This window comes from Phasianus colchicus, chromosome 5 (genome assembly GCF_987193195.1).
Source record: "Phasianus colchicus chromosome 5, bPhaCol1.hap1.1, whole genome shotgun sequence".
In the NCBI taxonomy this organism is placed as follows: Eukaryota; Metazoa; Chordata; class Aves; order Galliformes; family Phasianidae; genus Phasianus; species Phasianus colchicus.
The window spans coordinates 14,998,790-15,008,258 of NC_143440.1; the positions used below are offsets into that span (position 1 = coordinate 14,998,790).

Genomic DNA, 9,469 nt, shown 5'->3' on the forward strand with positions numbered 1-9,469 from the left:
CAACGTCATAAAGCCACAGAGTGCAAAGTTAAGGCTTTTCTGTGCAGCCAGCATTTCAAAATGCACAGTACATGCTGTATGCTCAGTGCCGTCAGACTCCGAGCCTGAATTCTCCAGTGTTTTAGGAAAAAGGTAGGGCAAGGGAGAAGTGTGAGGGGGGGGGGCGGGGGGGGGAGGGGGAACAGACCTAGCATTGTGGAATTAAGAGTGTATGTATGACTGTATAAAAGAACTTTTTTTTTCCTGACCTCAAAAAGACAATATTATTTTATTATTTCACACAGACCTATTTCCAAGAGTGGCCAAGCTATTTCTACATGAACTGGTGCTTGGTTGAGGCAGAGGCTGTGAAGGGGAAACCCTCTCTCCAAGTACGACATGGAAATTCCTTGACCTCAGCTGCGCAGACGATCAACATGCATGTGACGGGCCAAGAATAAAAAGGCAAAAATACCTAAGTGGCCAACACAGATGAGGGCAGGTGTGCAAGGCAGAAGGCACAGCCTGCTTTTTCCAGGCAAAAGGCCTGAATAAAAAAAAAAAAAAAAAAAAGAGAGAGACACACAGCAGTGGGCAGAAGAGGAAAGCAAGGCAAAAGCAAAGGTAACAAGACATTAGTCAGAAAAAAGCAAAGCCTTAAAAAGGCAGGCAAACAGGTTCTGATTCATACTCTATGGTCTGAAGGTAAAAAGGCAGGGTGACCGGGCAGGGAAGTCTGAAAAAAATATTTATTTTAGGCCACGCTATCACTTGGTGCATTTCATGGAAAAGGTTGGGTGTTCAGACAAATGCAGACAGGCTCATCATTAGTCTAGACCAGGTAAGAATCAAGCAGCAACTACGCACAGACCTGTAGGCTACACTGAAACTGTGTTCATTTCCATGGGAGACCACTGGGGAAACTGCCACTCCTACCCAGCACTGAGGACATGCCAACCTTCCATCTCCTCTAACAGTCCCCAAAGAAACCACCGCAGCAGGAAGAGTTGCACAGCATCAGCTTCACAAGTTGAGCCTTAATTTCCTTCTTGGAGGATGGGATATCTACAGCTAATGCAGCTGAGATCAGGGCTGAAACCTTGTGTTAAGCAAACCATGTAATTTCTCCCTGTGGCAGCAGCAGACTGGCCCACAGCCCCCTCCCTCATTCTGTAACAGGACAAGACATGCCATTCAATCAGGCCTTTTGTTATGTACATGGCCCAGGGTGCTTCCACAACGCACAGATCATTCTCTCCCTGGGATAGATGTCAGTCAGTCAGGATCTCCCACAGCCAAAATCATTTATCTTTCTCATGGCCCATTCCCAACTTAACAGCAGGAAAGAGGATTGCAAGGGCTGGACCACAGACCTTCTTAAACTCCAAGCAACCCACACAGAGCAGAACGGCCAACTCAAAAAGCCACAGTGGTGCTTGTAGGTCAGTTTAGGTGCACACACTGGGATAGGGATGCTAACTTCTTAAGTTCTGCCACAGCTGCGAGGCACAGCTACAGACTTTATTACAACTGTGTGCATGTGTAGGAGAAGTAATCATATTCGATACATTTCCTTCATTTTCAGTGTCCCAAGAATCCCCACTTAAACATTTAGTCTTTACAGGAGAGTGACATGCGCTGCACAGAATAAGTTTGCTGCTGCACATTATAAATCAAAGTAACCAAGTCTGATGCAAACTAGATCTGTGCTCTAAGACATGAAATAGAGCCTAACCCCAGCCCACCTTCAATCAGTAAAAGAATCACTAAAGTTAAGAACACCGACTCCAACATCAAACCCATCCCCACCACACATACTAAAACCACATCCCTAAGTACATTACCTCCACGTTTCTTGAACACCTCCAGGAACAGTGACTTCACTACCATCCTGGGCAACCTGTTCCAATGCCCAACCACTCTTTCTGAGAATAATTTTTCCTTAATATCCAACCTGAATCTCCCCAGATGAATTTAAGGCCATTCCCTCTCATCCCATCACTATTATGTGGGAGAAGAGGCCAATCTCGCCTCACCACAACCTCCTGACAAGTCATTGTAGAGAGTGATAAGGTCTCCTTCGAGCCTTCTCTTCTCCAGACTGAACACTCCCAGTTCTCTTAGCTGCTCCCCATCAGACTTGTGCTCTAGACCCTTCATAGCTTCACTGTCCTTCTCGTAATGAGTTGTCCAGAAATGAACACAGTACTCAAGGTGCAGTCTTCATCAAGGCCAAGTACAGAGGAGTGATCACCTTCCTGCTCCTGCTGACTGCTCTGTTTCTGATACATGCTAGTGTTCCATTGGACTTCTTGGCCACCTGGGCACATTGCTGGCTCACGTTCAGCTGGTTGTCAATTAATACCACCAGTTCTCAGAAGCCCCATCAGACCACTCTGCTGCTCATTAGCTACAGTTTTAAAACCTCCTTGATTTCTCCAGGGAGAGAAAAGCCCTTGAAAACCAAGAGTGACACCTAAGGAACTTTGTTAACTGTGACTGATTTGGAATATACGACCTTTCTTACCAGGCATCTAGATGCTCATGGCTATCAACCCAGCCTCTCCTCTTCCCTCTGGGTCACCTGTCCTAATGTTAAACTTTTCAAGGTCCTCCAGCACTCCTAGTCTAAGACAGAAATGTATTTATTAGGGCAAAATGAACAGCGTATATGAATTAGAAAGTGAGTCCAGTCTTCTCAGCTAGGGCTGGGCAAGCTTGTTTTGCCTAATTTAGAGGCCATTCAAACATTGTGGGTTTGAACATTACTGCATTAGTGTTTCACTTAGGAAAAACTGTGAAGGAAAAAAAAAAAAAAAGAGGTGAAGAGAAGGAAAAAAAATCAAATGGAAACATAAATAGGGTATAACGTATATGGGGCACCCACTTGTGCCAGCAGAGACCTTCTAAGCCTTAACACATCGCACAGACTTCCCTTCAGATAGAAGTTCCTTTAGAATACTTAAAAAAAAAAACCCTTAGTCACCACAGAGAGGTGGAATGAGCCAGAAGAGATGGGTACACAAGCCAGTGACACTTGGTCCCCTGCACTGACCTGTCTCCACTTATGCTTTTTGATCAGGGTCACATAATTCAAGAACAGAGAGCTCATTTGCAAAGCTCCAAGCTCCTCAGACCACCTCCAGTGAAGCACAGCAGTCCTCTGCATTGACCAGACATGTTGCAAGTTCTCTATAAATCCCACCTTTAGATCATTAGCTTCATCCATTCTCAGCTGCATTTGGCTGCATGTAGGACTCCCACCAGCCCAGCTTTCTGGCAATAATTATTATTGTTTTAAAGCATTGCTCTTTTGTGTCTCACTAATTTACACTTGCATGAGAACTAATTAAGTGGGGGCCCCACCTCAAAAGCCAAGAAAGTGGCAAAAAAACAACAACAAAAAAAAACAGGTGGAAGTCAGATCCCAAAGGAGATTTTTTTCACCTCATACTAGGCATTGTTTAGGTGGAAAACTCAAGACAAGAATTAAAGAAGTGGAGCACTGGCGATAGATTTTACTTACCTGCCTGCAAGCCAAGTCCATGGGCAAAGCGCAAGCTTAAGCAACTCTCCTACTAGCAGCAAACTCCAACCCTCATAGTAAGATCTATCAGCCCAAGAAAGACCTAATTCTGAAAGGAAGGAGAAAAAGCAAAAGCAAAAGAAAAAATACATCAGCCCTTCTCCCCAGGCTTTTTAAATTCCCAGCACCTGGGTGCATTCACACCCTGCTCCCATTTCCACCTGGGTACACCCTCCTCATCTCTAAACAGCTTCAGCAGGGGAAGATGGATTGTGTTTCCACCCCAAAACCTGCAGTCAAGCTACCCACCATCTTGTTACATATTACATCATCCTTTTGTCTTGATCCTCTGGATGCTTTCAAAGCTGCAAGGTTGCCACACGATGTCACTGGGGCTGCCCCAGCCCTGGCCCTGCCTGCAGAGCTGAGGAAGTTGTCATAAGCCCTGTACGGCGATGATCCCATGCAAGAGGAATCCCTTTTCTTCTCCATAGTATCTCTGACCACCCCCCCACCTAATCTATGTTTTTTTTTCCGGCCCCGTATATGCTTTCCAGCTCGTTTCCTCTTGCGGTTCTCATTTCCCGCTCCTAGGAGGTGAGCTCATGCGTTTCTCAATTACCAGCCAAAGAAAGGGAGAGGGAGAAAGCAATCTTATGGAAACAGATGAAGTCATGCCTATATAATGCCGTATTACGGCTCATGCTTGTGGAGCCATGATACAGACGTTGCTGCCCCCAGCCCTGCCAGGGACACCCGGCTTCCCAATCCTACTCTCAGCCTTCAACTCAATCCTTTCCCTCTTCACGCCAATGACACACAGGGACAGCGGAATACCTTCACCTCTCATCCCCCTTCTATACCCCTGTTTGGATCCCCCACCCTTCTGTCCGCTCCCAGCCATCCCCTCGGGTCTTTGAGTCATTCACAGCATGCCACTGAGTGAGTCAGGGGTGAGCCCACAGACCGTGTGCGAGGCTCCGGCACCACGCACTCTGCCTACGGCTCTGCGAACGCCGGCGAAGTTACACAAGGGAAATCTAAAGGTAATTAGAAGCATAATGCAAGGGGTTGTTTAGAAAAGGTGGTGGGGAGGAGAGAATAAAATTAAAATAAATAAAGGAGTGTTTTAACGAGTGCAGCAGTGAAAGCGGGATTAGAGGGGCCTGAATGGCATCTCTATTTCCCGTATGGAAAGGAGTGCTGCCCGGTGCAACCAGAGCTGACAAAAAAAATTAGCTGGGCCTCAGGCTCAGAGAAACATTTGGCAAGAAAGGAAAGAAGGTAATTGCTGCAAATGGAGACTAATTCAGGAAGCAGCCAGCCCTACACAGGGCCGGTTCTTTTGCAGCTAGAGCGCTGTGGATGCTTTGTGAAGTCTGGGCTGAAAAAAACACACTGAAATCTTGGAGAAAGAAAAAAAAAAAAAAAGACAGAAAATTAACAGATCTCTCCTTCCCATGGCTCACACATGTTCAGCGTTTCTTTTCTCTTCTTCTCACTCCCAAAGGATGCCAGGGGTCCTAACCAGCCTTGCCTTCTCCGGTCTGTCTGATGGCACGGAGGGAGGTAGGCAGCAGCTCCCAGAGGGGGGGCACGTCCCTCTCTCCCCATTCCCCAGGAGAGGAGTTGGCTGGAAGGTGAGGCACGGGGCACGGAGGATGTGTTTACTCTCATAACACCCCTGCGAGGTGGGGAAGTCATAGCCTCATCTGACAGATGAGGAACAGAGGCAAAGCGAGATTAAAGGATTAGCCCAAGGTCACGCAGGAAAAGTTTGTAGCAGAAGTGGAAATTAAACCCAGGTCTCTTGGTCCAAAATCAGTGCCTTAAGCACAAGACCAGACTTTCCTAGAGCTGGTCAACCTTTTATATTTGATAGTTTGTTTTATTTTCAAACAGAAAAACAGTTTATTTTCTAAATACACATTTTCATAGAAAAGGGAGATGGAGGAGCTCATTTCCTGGAGGGAGGAGATGCTTAAGATCTTATTTATTTCTTTTTAACTTAACTTCTTTCAGGTTTTAGTGTTTCTGATGAGGAAAAAAAAAAACCTGCAGAAATTTCAAAGCACAGGAACGTTTCTTTTCATTCATAATTCATCATGGGAAATACTTTTCACTTGCCAACCAGTTCTGCCCTGCCTCTCTTTCCCTTACAAAGGCATTTTTATTAATAATACTTTTTAGTAGTCTCTACTAGCTTAGAGAGCCTTCACCTTCTAAATGGAGGCCTTTGTTGGATGATAGTACCATCACTAAAAAAAAACAGATACAGCCAACAGCTCCCTGCCTTGACCTATTGAAGCTGCAGGATCAAACTCAAGTTAGACCTCAGCTGCTGTAGATTCTGCTTCTCCAGCCCCTGCCCAGCTGACTCCTGTCTACTGCTGGCTGTGGCACTGCCTGTTTTGTTCCATGCACTGTGCCACCACATCCCATCCTTGCTAAAACAATCTCCCTTTTGGGTCTGGAAGCCCCTTTGTCATTCTCCCTTGTGTACACGGCCAGCTGTGGCCTATGGAAGTGCAACCTCACACGTTACCAACCAAGAGGCAGACAGCAGAAACAGGCAGGGAGTGCAGGCTTCTTTAACACAGAGCCTCTCTCCAGTTAGACATGTGAATTCAGCCCTCACCGAGGCCCCTAGGAATTTACCATCACTATCCAAAAATGGGAGGTTTTCGCCCCAAGACACGTAGCAGAGTAAGTCATACGAAGCAAATGTGATCAGAGGTTGGCATATTTAAAGGTGACTTAAGGATCCAGACACCCGATTCTCATGAAAATAAATGGGAAGCAGTAGGCAGAAAAGGGCTGGCTTATATTCATGCCAACCAAATGGTTAAAATTAGCCACGATCAGTAAAGAATTATGAAGAAAATGTGGAACACTTACATAAAAGCTGAGTTTTGCTCAGAAACAAAGATCTCTTTTCCTGTAATTGTGTTTAATGATCTTTGAAGAACAAGAGGACAATCCACAAGGATGACTACCACCATCACACATGTTCCTGTGACAATGTGGGAATTCGACTGAAACAAAGACTAATACTCTATCCTTACAAGGCAGTTTCACTCCCAGCTTGCTCCTCCCTTTACTTGAAGACTTACACAAGCAGAAATACTTCTTGTATCAACAAAGTTGAAATACACTGGCTGCTCTAAAAGTAATGCCTCCTATTTTATTACATTGGCCAGTGATTTCAAAGACAGATGTTGGCAGTATGACAGTAAAGGCTGAACCTTCCCACCAGTATTCCGTTATGTTCTGTTGCTGTATCACAGATGGCAGAAGAGGGGCAGTCTGACAAAATGATGCCTGACACAGAAGCGTGGATAAAGTAAAGGTGTGGAATTCAATTCTTCCATGAAGTAAAAATTGCACTCACTGACATTCATCAGCACTCGTACAAAGACCAACCAGTGGGTGGTGCACTTCAGCAGTGGCAACAGCAACAGCGGGGCTTCCACTGGTGCAGATTTTTACCAGCATGACATGCGAGCTCTTGCTCATCACTGGCAAAAATGCATAACTAACAGCAGTGACGTTATTAAAGAACAGTGTTTCATAGCTGAAAATTTCCTCTATCAAATAGCATCATTGTGCCATGGAAATAAATAGGAGGCATTACTTTCAGAACAAACTATGTATTCCACCAGCAGGAAAGAAAACACGTTATAAGCTTATGACTGCTGCCAGTCCAGCTTATTCCATGTCCTGCACAATGGTTTCAGTCTCTTCTTTCAGCTCCTGGCACAGCTGAGGGTACAGGGCCCACAGTAGATGCCACCACTTTCCCATGGGCTGAGGAAGGCTGACATCCAAACAGAGCTCTGCTGGTTCTAACTGACCTTCAGGCACCAAAGCCTGCATTCTGCACTCCAACAAACCTCAGAGGTCCAGAGAGACAAGTTAGTATTAATGTACCATTCTTTACCGTATTTTGGAGGTCAGGTATGGATCTAAGACAGAAATACTTCAAGGGAAAGTACTCAAGCCTGGAGTTTGTGTTACAAAGGATGAATACAGTTTTCACTTCTTTGTCCCAAATTCTGGGTAAGATGAAGTGAATTCCTAGAAACTGAAGGGCTTAGACACCAGAGTTGTAGACTTGGAAAAATACTACTTCTGGCTATGATGATTTATTTATAGTTGCAATTAAGGACAAAAAGGCTCTTCAGAGAGGGAGGATGAATTGGAAACAAGGCCAGGCCTAGAAGCCTAAGACTATGGGGGTTCCCAGAGCAGAATGAATCAGGAGACTGAGTTGTTTTCTATTTATTTTTTTCCAACATTGTTATCTCTTTATTGGCTTATCTGGCCCAGGTCTTTGCAGCAAGTACACTTCTGAGCCCTCCCCACAGGCTTTGGAGTTGGGCCAAAAACTGAAGTGAGTCTGGGGATGGATCTCAAGCTTGTGAGAATGGCTTGAGAGATCGCAGGCCGAGAAAGGCTGCTCCACACCTTACAGCTGGAGCCGCTCTCCTCTTGGCCACAGCACAGGTAGTGATAGTTTTGGGACGTGGCAGTGGATGGGATGGTCAGGGCCAGAAATCACCAATGGCCTGGAGAGTAAGAAAGTGTGAGAAGGCAAGAAGAAAGCCAGAAGTCCTTACATCAACAAAGAGAAGTAGACTGCACATGGTAGGATTCTCTCCATACAAGACTTTGATTTAGTCTGCCAGGCTATATATTATTCCTCCTTCTAAAAGAGTGGATGCGGTGCAAACTCCCAGCCAACCTTTTGAGCTGGAACTCTCTAGATGTCTCTTCATCTCTTTTAGATCCAGTTTTTGGTCCTGTATATATCCCTCGTTAAATGAAAGATCTGGCTCCAGTTAACTCACATTGGATAACACAGGATGGGGACACTGCAGGCTAATTCAGATGGCAAGACAATGTAAGAGAGGTGCTGCCCCAGTGGTTAGCAGACCTTTCCTTTGCATAAACCAACAGCTCGAGGCTGCACAGGACTTCTGAACACTACAGCCTCAAAAACATTCCCAGGAACAATTTTTTGCCTAGGAAGTTTCAGAAAAGCTATTACAACTTTACTAGAAGAGACATCAAAGTCACCTCTGTTTGTCTGTCCGTCTGTCTGGGCACTCAAACCTCACCTTCCTTCTCTGGACTTCTGCGAGAGCCCTAGGCAGCCTAACATGTCTAAGTGCATTCAGCTAGAAGAATGCTACAGGTTCTCTGCTCAACCTGCATTCCCCATGTTTACTTACTACATTCCAGCCTGGAAGAGGCCACTACTCACTGTTTATATACACTTCCTCCAGGTTTTTCAATCCATTATTATTGCATGTCTTCCACATGGTAACAGGGAGCTGCACTGCACCATCTCCATGCTGTTTATGCAGCTGATCTCCTCCACCAGCAGCTGGAACTCAGCAGCTGCTTGCAAATAAAGCATTAACACCAACTCTGATTCAGCACTGCCTTGCACAGAAACCAACCTGGGCTCCTCAGTTGTGCTGAGCTGAGGACAGGTGATGTATAGCCTCTTTGGAACATGGACAAAGATGGCAGCAGTGCCTCTCTTTGGTACTACAGACTTTGCACAGCTTCCTGTCACGAGACAGGACAGCCAAGGGCTAACAAAGGCAACAGCACTAGGGTGTTTTTCACACACCAAAATCTTTCAGAGAGGTGTGAGATAAAGGGCTGCTTGTCAACTTTCCTCTCCAGGCTTCTGTGGAGTGAGCAGTACTCACTTGTGCCCATGGTACATCCATGAGACTTTAAAACCTGAGTGGCCACCTAGCAGCAGGTGTCACAAGAAGCATGGCTAAATCCAGTTGCAGAGGGGTATTCAACCCAAAGTGAGGATGGAGCAGCACCTGATGAACATTAGCTTATAAGAGAACTGGATGAAACTATGAGGAATTATCTGTGTCTCTGTCGAGTGTGATGCACAACAGAGAGAACAAAGCAAACTTCGTACCTAAATTAAGT

General features: G+C 45.5%; 1 long non-coding RNA gene across 1 annotated transcript in view; it reads right to left on the minus strand.

Moving 5' to 3' along the window:
* The window catches only part of LOC116242936 (uncharacterized), a 190,037-nt gene extending 181,769 nt beyond the window's left edge, over positions 1-8,268 (minus strand). Inside the window, exon 1 of the long non-coding RNA XR_016466742.1 lies at positions 3,506-8,268. This is a non-coding gene — a long non-coding RNA (uncharacterized LOC116242936). The remainder of the gene's footprint in view (positions 1-3,505) is intronic.
* Between the last annotated feature and the right edge of the window lie 1,201 nt (positions 8,269-9,469).